This window comes from Capsicum annuum, chromosome 6, assembly GCF_002878395.1.
Source record: "Capsicum annuum cultivar UCD-10X-F1 chromosome 6, UCD10Xv1.1, whole genome shotgun sequence".
Lineage (NCBI taxonomy): Eukaryota > Viridiplantae > Streptophyta > Magnoliopsida > Solanales > Solanaceae > Capsicum > Capsicum annuum.
Genome location: NC_061116.1, coordinates 160728669 through 160738364, shown reverse-complemented (window position 1 = coordinate 160738364; position 9696 = coordinate 160728669). Strand labels below are relative to the sequence as shown.

The 9696-nt window shown below is 28.1% G+C and overlaps 1 long non-coding RNA gene and 1 pseudogene across 1 annotated transcript; both read left to right on the top strand.

Moving 5' to 3' along the window:
• The first annotated feature begins 1344 nt into the window (after positions 1-1344).
• LOC107874167 overlaps positions 1345-9696 on the top strand; it is a 13312-nt pseudogene continuing 4960 nt past the window's right edge.
• On the top strand, positions 5551-7609 carry LOC124885291. Its single transcript, XR_007056448.1, has 2 exons — positions 5551-7128; positions 7280-7609. It is a non-coding gene; the product is annotated as an uncharacterized LOC124885291 (long non-coding RNA).

Below are 9696 nucleotides of genomic sequence, written 5' to 3'. Positions count from 1 at the left end.
AGTATCATTATAACTCAACTAGGTTTATCACTAGAACAACTAAGAACTATCACGTACACATACTTCATTTACGACAATCTCCGTGTAGGCACATAGCACATAATATCATAAATATCACATAATTAATCAATAATATATTTTTCAGGATTAAAGTTAAGTTTTCGTGTCTTTATCCACCTCAACTCCATGCCTGTAGGCTAGACATGCTTTCTCCTATCAATTCTAAATTATGAAAATATAAAATAATAAAATCTTCTACTCATTAAACCTAGCCTTCCTGGACACCAAACTTTTTGAAGTAGCAAGCTGCAAGAAAGATGCTCTTTCCTTTCCTTCATGCCTTGGAATAAGAGTAATTAAATAATTACTCTTCGAACAAATATCTTGGGGATTCAAACCCACTAATTCTACCCTTAATTCAAAGTCTATATCATTCCTCAAATTTAATTAACCATTAATTAGCTCTTTCAACTTTAATCCATCTCCATTAATGGAGTTTTTATGTCAAAGATCTCATCTTTACGTAATTCAAGATTCCTACCCATCAAAATTTATAATCTAGTTTGCGAAATTCAGGTTAGAAATCTTTAATTTATAATTTAAAATCAACTCTTGGTCATATTAAAAATACCCATGAGTATTCCCCAAAAAAATCCACCATTAAAGGTCTTTCTAAGGATTCTAAGATGTTAAAGGATTAAAAGACGAAGAAAATAATGAAAAAACTTACCTCAGCCAAGGAATTTCACCTTAATCTTTGGAAAATCACCTCTCTAGATTTGTGAATGAAATTTGAAATATTTAGACCTCAAATACGGCTGAAATTGATTTAAATACCATCAGAATTTTTGCTACAACAAAATCCCGTTTTAGCTCGGACAGTGCTCAGTAAAACAGTCATAACTTTTTTACTCCGGATTTAAATTTGTGAACTTGTATTGGAAAGAGGACTCAGAGATCTTTGATTTGGTAGGTATTACACCTTTTAGGAGATGTGGTCGTTTGAAGTTGACCCTAATAAAACCCACATCGAAACTCTATCGAAAAGAAAGTTTTAAAGTTAACTTTATGTTAGGGATATTGTACGACCTTAATTCATACCTAATGAACTTTCAAACTAAAGTATTGATATTAATGCTCATGAATAATTTAAATTCATTGGGCTTGAATTTATCTAAGCAAATCAAAAGATTTAAATTTTAGCCGAAAAATTTGAGATGAACCAATAAATAAAATGATAGCTATTTTAGGTTCAAGTTAATATTAAGAAATAAAATTAAGATTTTTCATCAATTTATCATGGATAAATTAGTAAAATGATGACCATTTTACAAGGACAAAAAAATGCCACAAATATCTAGCTGGCAGATTCTAGTTAGTTTCTTGCTTTCCCATTGCCCAAGTCTCTAATCATCAATCAAACACTATAAAACACACTAAGGTGGACCTATGAGGACCACAAAACTGAACTTTATCTTAACCAACAAAAGGAAAAGAAGGGAAAGAAGTACATTAAAAAACACAGAGAGTAGACTCAAAAAATTCAAAGAGACTCGGAAACGTTGAAAACTTGCACTTCCCCTGTTACTTGTACTACTACTGTTTTTGATAGTGGAAATTATAAGACTAAATTGGTGAAAATTGAGGCACAGACATGTACCAATCAAATTTCTCCTCCAATGGGTCTGTTGATTGGGACCCCAGCAGAAGCAGGAAGTTTTCCAGTGTTGATATTTCTTCATGGCTATCTTCTTTACATTCTTTCTATTCTCAGCTTATCCAATATCTCTCTTGTCATGGCTTCATTGTTGTGGTTCCTCAGGTTTCTTCTCCCATACCACTTTTTTCACTTTTCTAGTTATAACAATGTTCATTGTGTGCTCCAAAAATTGATTGTGAAACTGGATTTTTACAATGCTAAAATTATTAACAACTTTTGGCAATAAGAAGATCTTGTCAAGCAGAATTTAGTTAGTACTTACATGCTACATACAACTAGCATTAGCATAGTCTGTATACTCTTTCGCTAGGGAACAATTTTGTTTGTTTTCATTGAGTTTAAGTTGTATAATTATTAGGGATACACAATCAAATCACTTAATAAGTTGATTATCAATAGACCTGTATGATAAGTAGTACTCCTCAATTTTAATTTATTTGTATAGTTTTGACTTGACACAAAATTTTAAAAAATAAATAAACTTTTGAATCTTAGTCTTAAACTGAAGGTATATGTAAAATATATCAAAATGTCCTTTATTTTTGTGGTGTTAAACATATTACGTGGAAAGCTGGAACTAAAGAATCACCAAAAAAGGAACGAGCTTTCTTGTTTTTAAACTGATTAATCTATAATATATTAAAAGTATATATTAAAAGTGTGAACCTTTAGAAAAGTGATTTGAACTTTTTGCCCTTTATAAAAAGTGTTTGCTTTAAGCAAAATAATCTTTTTATTTTTTCATCCAATTTTATATAATTATTTTTATAATATTGACTAAACTCCTAAAATATATAGGAAGAAAATCAATTAATATTTTCCTATTATAAAAAGACTCCTAAAATAGAAGAACTAAAAAGGAACTCAATTGAAAAAAATTTCATGATATAAAAGACTCCTAAAATTAAAAAAAATAGAAAAGAATTCGATTAGAAAAAATTTTAAAATAGAAGAATTAAAAAAATATTTTTTACACTATCAATATTATTTTTGGTGTGTATTATTTTGTTTAGGTTTAAAATTGACTTTGACAAACTTCAAAAGGAAAAAAATTGGTAGGTTCCTTGTCTTTTTGGGAAAAAAGATTTGGTATAATTATAACTTTTATTAGTTTTTATCTTTGGAAATTTTTATTTATTTATATCTATAATTTATATTCATCTTTATATTTATAATATATTAAAAGTGTGAAGATTCTTAGAAAAGTGATTTGAATTTTTTGTTCTTCATTAAAAGGCTATGTAATAAACAAAATTGTCTTTTTACTTTTTTACTTTAATTATTATATTATTATATTTTTATAATATTGAACATTAATTATAATAAATATATTATAAAATAAATAGAGAAGAAGTTTGTTAAGTTTAAAATTTGCTGAATTTTTTTATTTTTATGAGAAAAGGTTTGTTTTCTTGTACGTGTTTTCCCACATTTATGAAAAATATTGGTTTTCTAATGTAGGCAAACGACTAAATTTTCTTAAACTATAGAAAGGTTAGTTTTTTAAGGTAGGAAAATTATTTTTATGGAAAATAACTATTAAAATATATATATACTCCTAAAATATTAATTAGTGTCCTTTTTGATTTATGAATCCTCTACTTCTATATAAAAAGTCTTTTAGTTTTAGATTTTTATTTTGTCGCATCTATTCTTGATAGACAATTGCATGTTCAAATATTTGAGGTACATATTAGTTTATATGATTTAAATAGATATAAAATATTTAATGTGGGTGGCTATTTTTTAATAGTTTTATTTATCGTGAGACATACGTGCAAAGCATGTACACTTGACTAGTATATATATATATATATATATATATATAAATGAGAATGTTAGTCTATCCTATGTGACATGCTTTAGAGGCTTTCAAAATTGTTTTTCTTCTGTGATTTTTTGGACATTAATTGAGTTTTCTTCTCATTTTAATTATTTATGTGTTTAAAGGAAATTCAAAAGTCACTATATTTAACCCTATTAATTGTATAACAACAACAACATAACCAGTATATTCCCACGAAGTAGGATTTTGGAGGGTAAGTGTAAGCAGTCCATACCACTACCTCAAAGGTGAGATAGAAAGGCTGTTTCCGATAGACCCTCGGCTCAAAACAAAAACAGTCTAAAAAAAATAGTAAAGGGAACAAGAAACAATAGGTATTAACACACCAAACAATTAACATAAACAAGTCTTTTACTAAGTAATACAACAAATGATAACACACTCTGGAACAAGACTTGCCTATTGCCACTTACACGAATAACAAAACAAAGTTCTCCTACCTACTAGCAAGGACACACTCTTTCCTACTATCCTTCTACTCCAATTTGCATCCTCCACACCTTCGAACAAGTAATATGTTATTAAATAATGGTATCAATCAGCATAAGGTTGCCTCTTCAAAATAGAAGATAAACAAAATTCATAGTCTGGCCAGATTTAGTTCATGAGGTATCCTATCATATAAGAAATGTAATGGTAGGTTGTTTCAGACATATCATCAAATTTCTACGATAATGGAACCTGCAATATTTTACTCTTATACAAAGAAAGATCAAATATGGGACAAATCAGCAAGCAGGCTAGGAACAAAAGTAAGTGCATCACAAAGAAAGATCTACCTGGGGTGGGATTAATTTAGTAAAAGAAAAAAATATTTATATATTTAAAGATAAACTCAAAAGTCACTATATTTAACTCTATTAACTATATATATATATATATATATATATATATATATATATATATTTTTTTTTTTTTTTTTTTTTTGTTGGCCTTTTTTTTTTTTATTTAAATCAATTATTTTGTTGTAAAAATAAATAAATTACTTAATGTATTACAATTAAATATTTTATTAATGAAGGAACATTTACAACAAAAACTCTTCACATATCAATTGAAAGGCTCTTTAATATATACTTTTAATTTATTTGTTTATTTATTTATTTATGTTCCTTTCTTCTAATTATAAAATGACAATGTCTTTTAATATTGTAAGTATTTATTTATTATTATTTAAATATATTTACAATAAGTAATTACATAAGATTCACACCTTTAATTTTTATCTTAATAATATTCATAACTCTTCATTATGTTCATGTTCATAACCTCCAAACTTTTATTTGTAAGTTTATCATATTTTTTAGTATTCTATTACTTTGCTTATATAAATTTATATTTAATTTCATGAAGATTCTCATTCATCTTATGTTCTCTTCCAATATTTAGTTTTTCTTTTTCTTTTCTTCTTTCTTCATTTAGGTAAATTACATATTTTAGATATGTATCTCAATTTTTTTCATTGTTACTTTATAATTAATTTCTTCATTCCTTCTTTACCATATCAATTGTTTCTGTTCTTTTTTGTTTTTATTTTCTATTTCATTAATTTTAGTTAGATATGTTATGCTATTGATTTTTGTGTTTTAGATATGTATCTAAGTCTTTTTTCTTTAATTAGAAATGCTTAAAATTACAATATTAATTATTACTACTTTCTTTTGTCTTTATTTCCTATTCCATTAATTTTAATTGGGTATGTTATGTTATTGATTTTCGTTTAAGGCTTCCTATTCCAGCTTATGTTCTCTTCCAAGTTTTAGTTTCTTTTATTTTTCGCCTTTCTTCGTTTAGGTAAATTGCATCTTTTAAATATGTATCTCAAATCTTTTTCATTGTTACTTTATAGTTTCTTTCTTTACCACATCAATTGTTCCTGTTCTTTGTTGTTTTTATTTTCCGTTTCATTAATTTTAGTTAAATATGTTATGCTATTGATTTTTGTATTTTAGATATGTATCTAAGGCTTTCTTTCTTTTAATTAGAAATGCTTAAAATTATAATATTAATTATTACTACTTTCTTTTGTCTTTATTTCCTATTTCATTAATTTTAATTGGATATGTGATGTTATTGATTTTCGTTTAAGCTTCTCCTAATTGAATGATTTAAAACTCAAATAGTAAAGTACTTGGATTGTCATTTTTGGGGAATTTTTTTTGTGATAATTACAATGTTCGGATTAACTTTCACTTGATTGGTATGTGATTAAATTTGAGTTATTTTATTTTTAAAGGTATGACAAGTGTTTTTAGCGATATATAAATATAATAAAATGAGACATATAAGTGATGAGATAGCACATTTCTTAGGCTATGATCATGACTCGTATTTGTCTTTTTTCATTTTTCTTCTTCTTTATTTCTCTACAAAATTATTTAATCACTTTTTTCCTCACTAAAATTAGTTGTTGTTCACAAGTCAAGAGATTCAATGCCTTTTCAAATATTGAAAAAGTACTATTGACTTCTTTTATATAATATTTATGAATCCATTTTACCCTTTGCAAATTTCATCCTTTGATTTTTACACTACACAAATATTTAATATATTATGATTGATGATATGATAAATATACATGCAGAAACAACAAAATTGAATATTATCATTTGGTTTGAAAAGTAGGAAGAGAAATCCACGATAATCATCTACAGGTCATGAATTTATAAGAGGAACATAACAATAAATGTATTTTTTAGTAATATCATTTTTTCTTCATATTGTTATTCTTTTTTGTTTCAATAGAGTAGTTTCATAAAAATGTGTCAATTACTAAATTTTTCGAGAGTTATTTATAGAAAATTTGAGTTTTTAAAAAAATTCACTGTAATCTTTATCTATAACAGGAGAATGACTATAAAGTTATTTGTATTACTTCTAATTTTAATTTTTTCCTCCGATATTGCTTTTTATTAAACACGAAACTAAGTGTTAAATAAATTAGAATTTAAACTCTAATTTATTTTAATTTGAAGGTTGTCAAAAATCTTTAAAATTTCATAAATTTAATTTATATTTTTATAGTAGTTCCTGCTATCACAATTAAACTACATTGATAGTGTAAAAATACTTTATATTGTCGTTGTACGTACGTTTTTTTTTTTTTTTGGTTTAATATTGCTTTTTATTAATATTAAAGAAACAAATTGTTTTAACATCACATGACCCGCTCCAACCCGTGTCTCTTAACGCAATACAAAAAACAAAAACCTACAACTAAACACTTAGTGTAAGTAGGGTTTCTAAAAAGAAATCATCTTTCCCCTCTAAGCTGATGCTCCTCTTCCTTTGTAGCTCAATTTTCTTCCTTGCTCTTCCCTCACTTGTCTTCCTTTTTGATGATTCAGCTTCCGATCTTCACGTTCTTGGACTGTATTGAGCTGATTAATCCAAATTATCTCCATATACATGTAATAATTTAGAGTAATCTGTATCTTTCTGTACTTGCTGCTCCTGTACTGTAACATCATCTCCAATTCTGAGCAGATCTGCAGTGAAAGAGTCTAGATTTACCCATAGAGGCTTGACTCCTTTCTGAAGGCTTTGATGGACCCAACTTGAGGTATTATTCTCTTTTTGTTATTTCTTTGTGCTGTTATGACGTAAATGCAACTATTTGTACGTACGTCGAATCTATTTTCATTGTGATTCTCATGTGACATTTCATTTGCCTTGTACTAGTTATATTTGGTAATAGTTATATTTGTTTGAAGGAGCAGATGCAACTAAGGAAATCAAATCCACACCTGAAATCACAAACTGGTTAACTAATGGATTGCAGCATTACCTTCCACCTGAAGTTGAGCCAAACTTAAAGAAACTTGGATTAGCAGGCCACAGCCGTGGAGGAAAAGTTGCATTTGCATTAGCTCTTGGCAGACTTGCTAGTATTTCTATTGACCTGAAATTCTCGGCATTAATCGCAGTGGCAGATCCAAGAATTTTCTTCGGGGGTTTGAAAAATAAAAATATAAATGTGTGAATAAGCCAACAAAATATAATTTCAAGGGACTAATATAAAATACTTAAACTTATATTTTTAAGTTTTTTTTCTTTTAGGCTTATACTTAAACTTATATTTTAACTTGTTTGTTGTGTAGTCTTTTTTTTAATAGCTTAGGCTTCTTTTTTGTTCTATAGGCTAGGCGTCCAGTTCTTCGGGGTTTAAAAAATTAAAATATAAATGTGTGAATAAGCCAACAAAATATAATTTCAAAGGACATAATAGTATATAGTCTATAAATATAAAATACTTAAGCTTATATTTTAACTTGTTTGTTTTGTAGGCTTTATTTAATAGACTAGGCTTCTTTTTTGTTCTAGGCTAGGCGTCCAGCTGTAGATAGCAGCCTGATGGGGATTGAACCCATGACCAAGCCTGAAGTAGCAGGCAAAGAAGTGGAGATTGTACCACTAAGCTATCCAACAACCTTGTGTTAGGTGGTTCAAAATTAATATATATACATAAATATAGATTTTCTACCTTATATATACAACGTAATTTTTTGCCGAGGGGATTCGAGTGAACCCTCTCGCCACTACGTAGGTCCGCCCCTGTTGATTGGTGTTGATCCTGTTGATGGCATGGACAAAGGAAAGCAAACTCCACCCTCAGTTCTCACCTACATTCCACATTCCTTCAATAGTCTTGATATGCCAGTGATGGTATTAGGCTCGGGATTGGGAGAAGTGAAAAAAAATCCTCTATTCCCTGCTTGTGCTTGTCACATCCCTATTTTTCACCGCATCCGACCCCGCTAGGGAGTTGGTTTTAGAGAAAACGGGTTTGTCCAATTGAAGTGACATTTTGAAAAGGAATTATTTTATTTACAGAGTCGCCACTTGGAATGGAGTTTGGGTGTTCCAAGTCACCTTATTGAATCCCTATTCAAAAGGAAATGACTCTTAATTTTTTTTTTTTTTTTGGTTTGCGAACTAGAAATTCGGATAAGGAATTCTGTTGACCGAGGGGAAGGCGTTAGGCATCCCTCGAGTCCCGTGGTTCTAGCACGGTCGCTTTCATGACTTATGTCAGGCTTAAATTATTTTGGATTAATTATGTCAGTAGGCTTTGATTCTCTCATTTTTAATATCTATCGATAACTCTTGTATTAAGCCGGTGAATGTTAATTAAAAAAAAATCTTTGCCAAGGTGCATAACTGCATCCTTGAATTACTTTGATCGTCCCACAAAGATGTGTACGCCTCATTCTTAATCGAGAAAAATGCCTTAAATGTGCCTAAAGCTCATCTAGAGTTAAAGACATTCATTCCCAGAAACAAATTATTGAAATATGAAGACTCGATGTCATATAATGAACTAGTACTTGTGGCAATTAGATGTTATTCGAAAAAATATTTCAACTTAAAGATCAGAATCCTGGAGTATGTGATATATATATATATATTTTTTTTACAACTAACATTAACTAAAAATATTATAAATTTAAACACACAGCCATTACCGAAAGCATCACAACCAATTTTTCATATCTAAACTAGAATGATTAATTAATAAAAAAAAATTGTAGTCTCCTAAGGTTCGTATACATAATCTTAAGATTCCATTTGTTGTACAACTCACTGATTTACAAACCTAATGAAACTTCAAATTTATTTATTTATTTTTTTACTTAAACAAATAAACAAAATTTGAAAACCTAACATTATATGTATGAATATATTTCAAAATGTATTAACAGTGATTGAAATGTTATTATTTTCTCATTTGATTTTCGTCTACGAAATAAAATAAAAAATGGCAACTTTCCAAACATGCACGCATATAGGATGAAGAACATTCACGCAATATGCTAACGAAATGAAATTAGAAGAAAGAAAAATTGGAGAAAAATTAATGACACTTTTAAGAATTATACAGTATCAACTAAGCATCTCGTTAAATTTTTTGGATCATTGATCAATGCTAACATTTTATAAGCCACAATATTCATGTCCATACATACTTACTAAATGGATTAAAATGATCTCAGAGATGTATGTAAATATGTTGGAATGCAGTTCATATCGACATGAAATCATGCAAGTTGTTTCGTTCATGCTTTGATTCACAACTAAATTTATAAAATAAGTAGTACAAGATGAGATCAAATTACGTATGACAAACTAA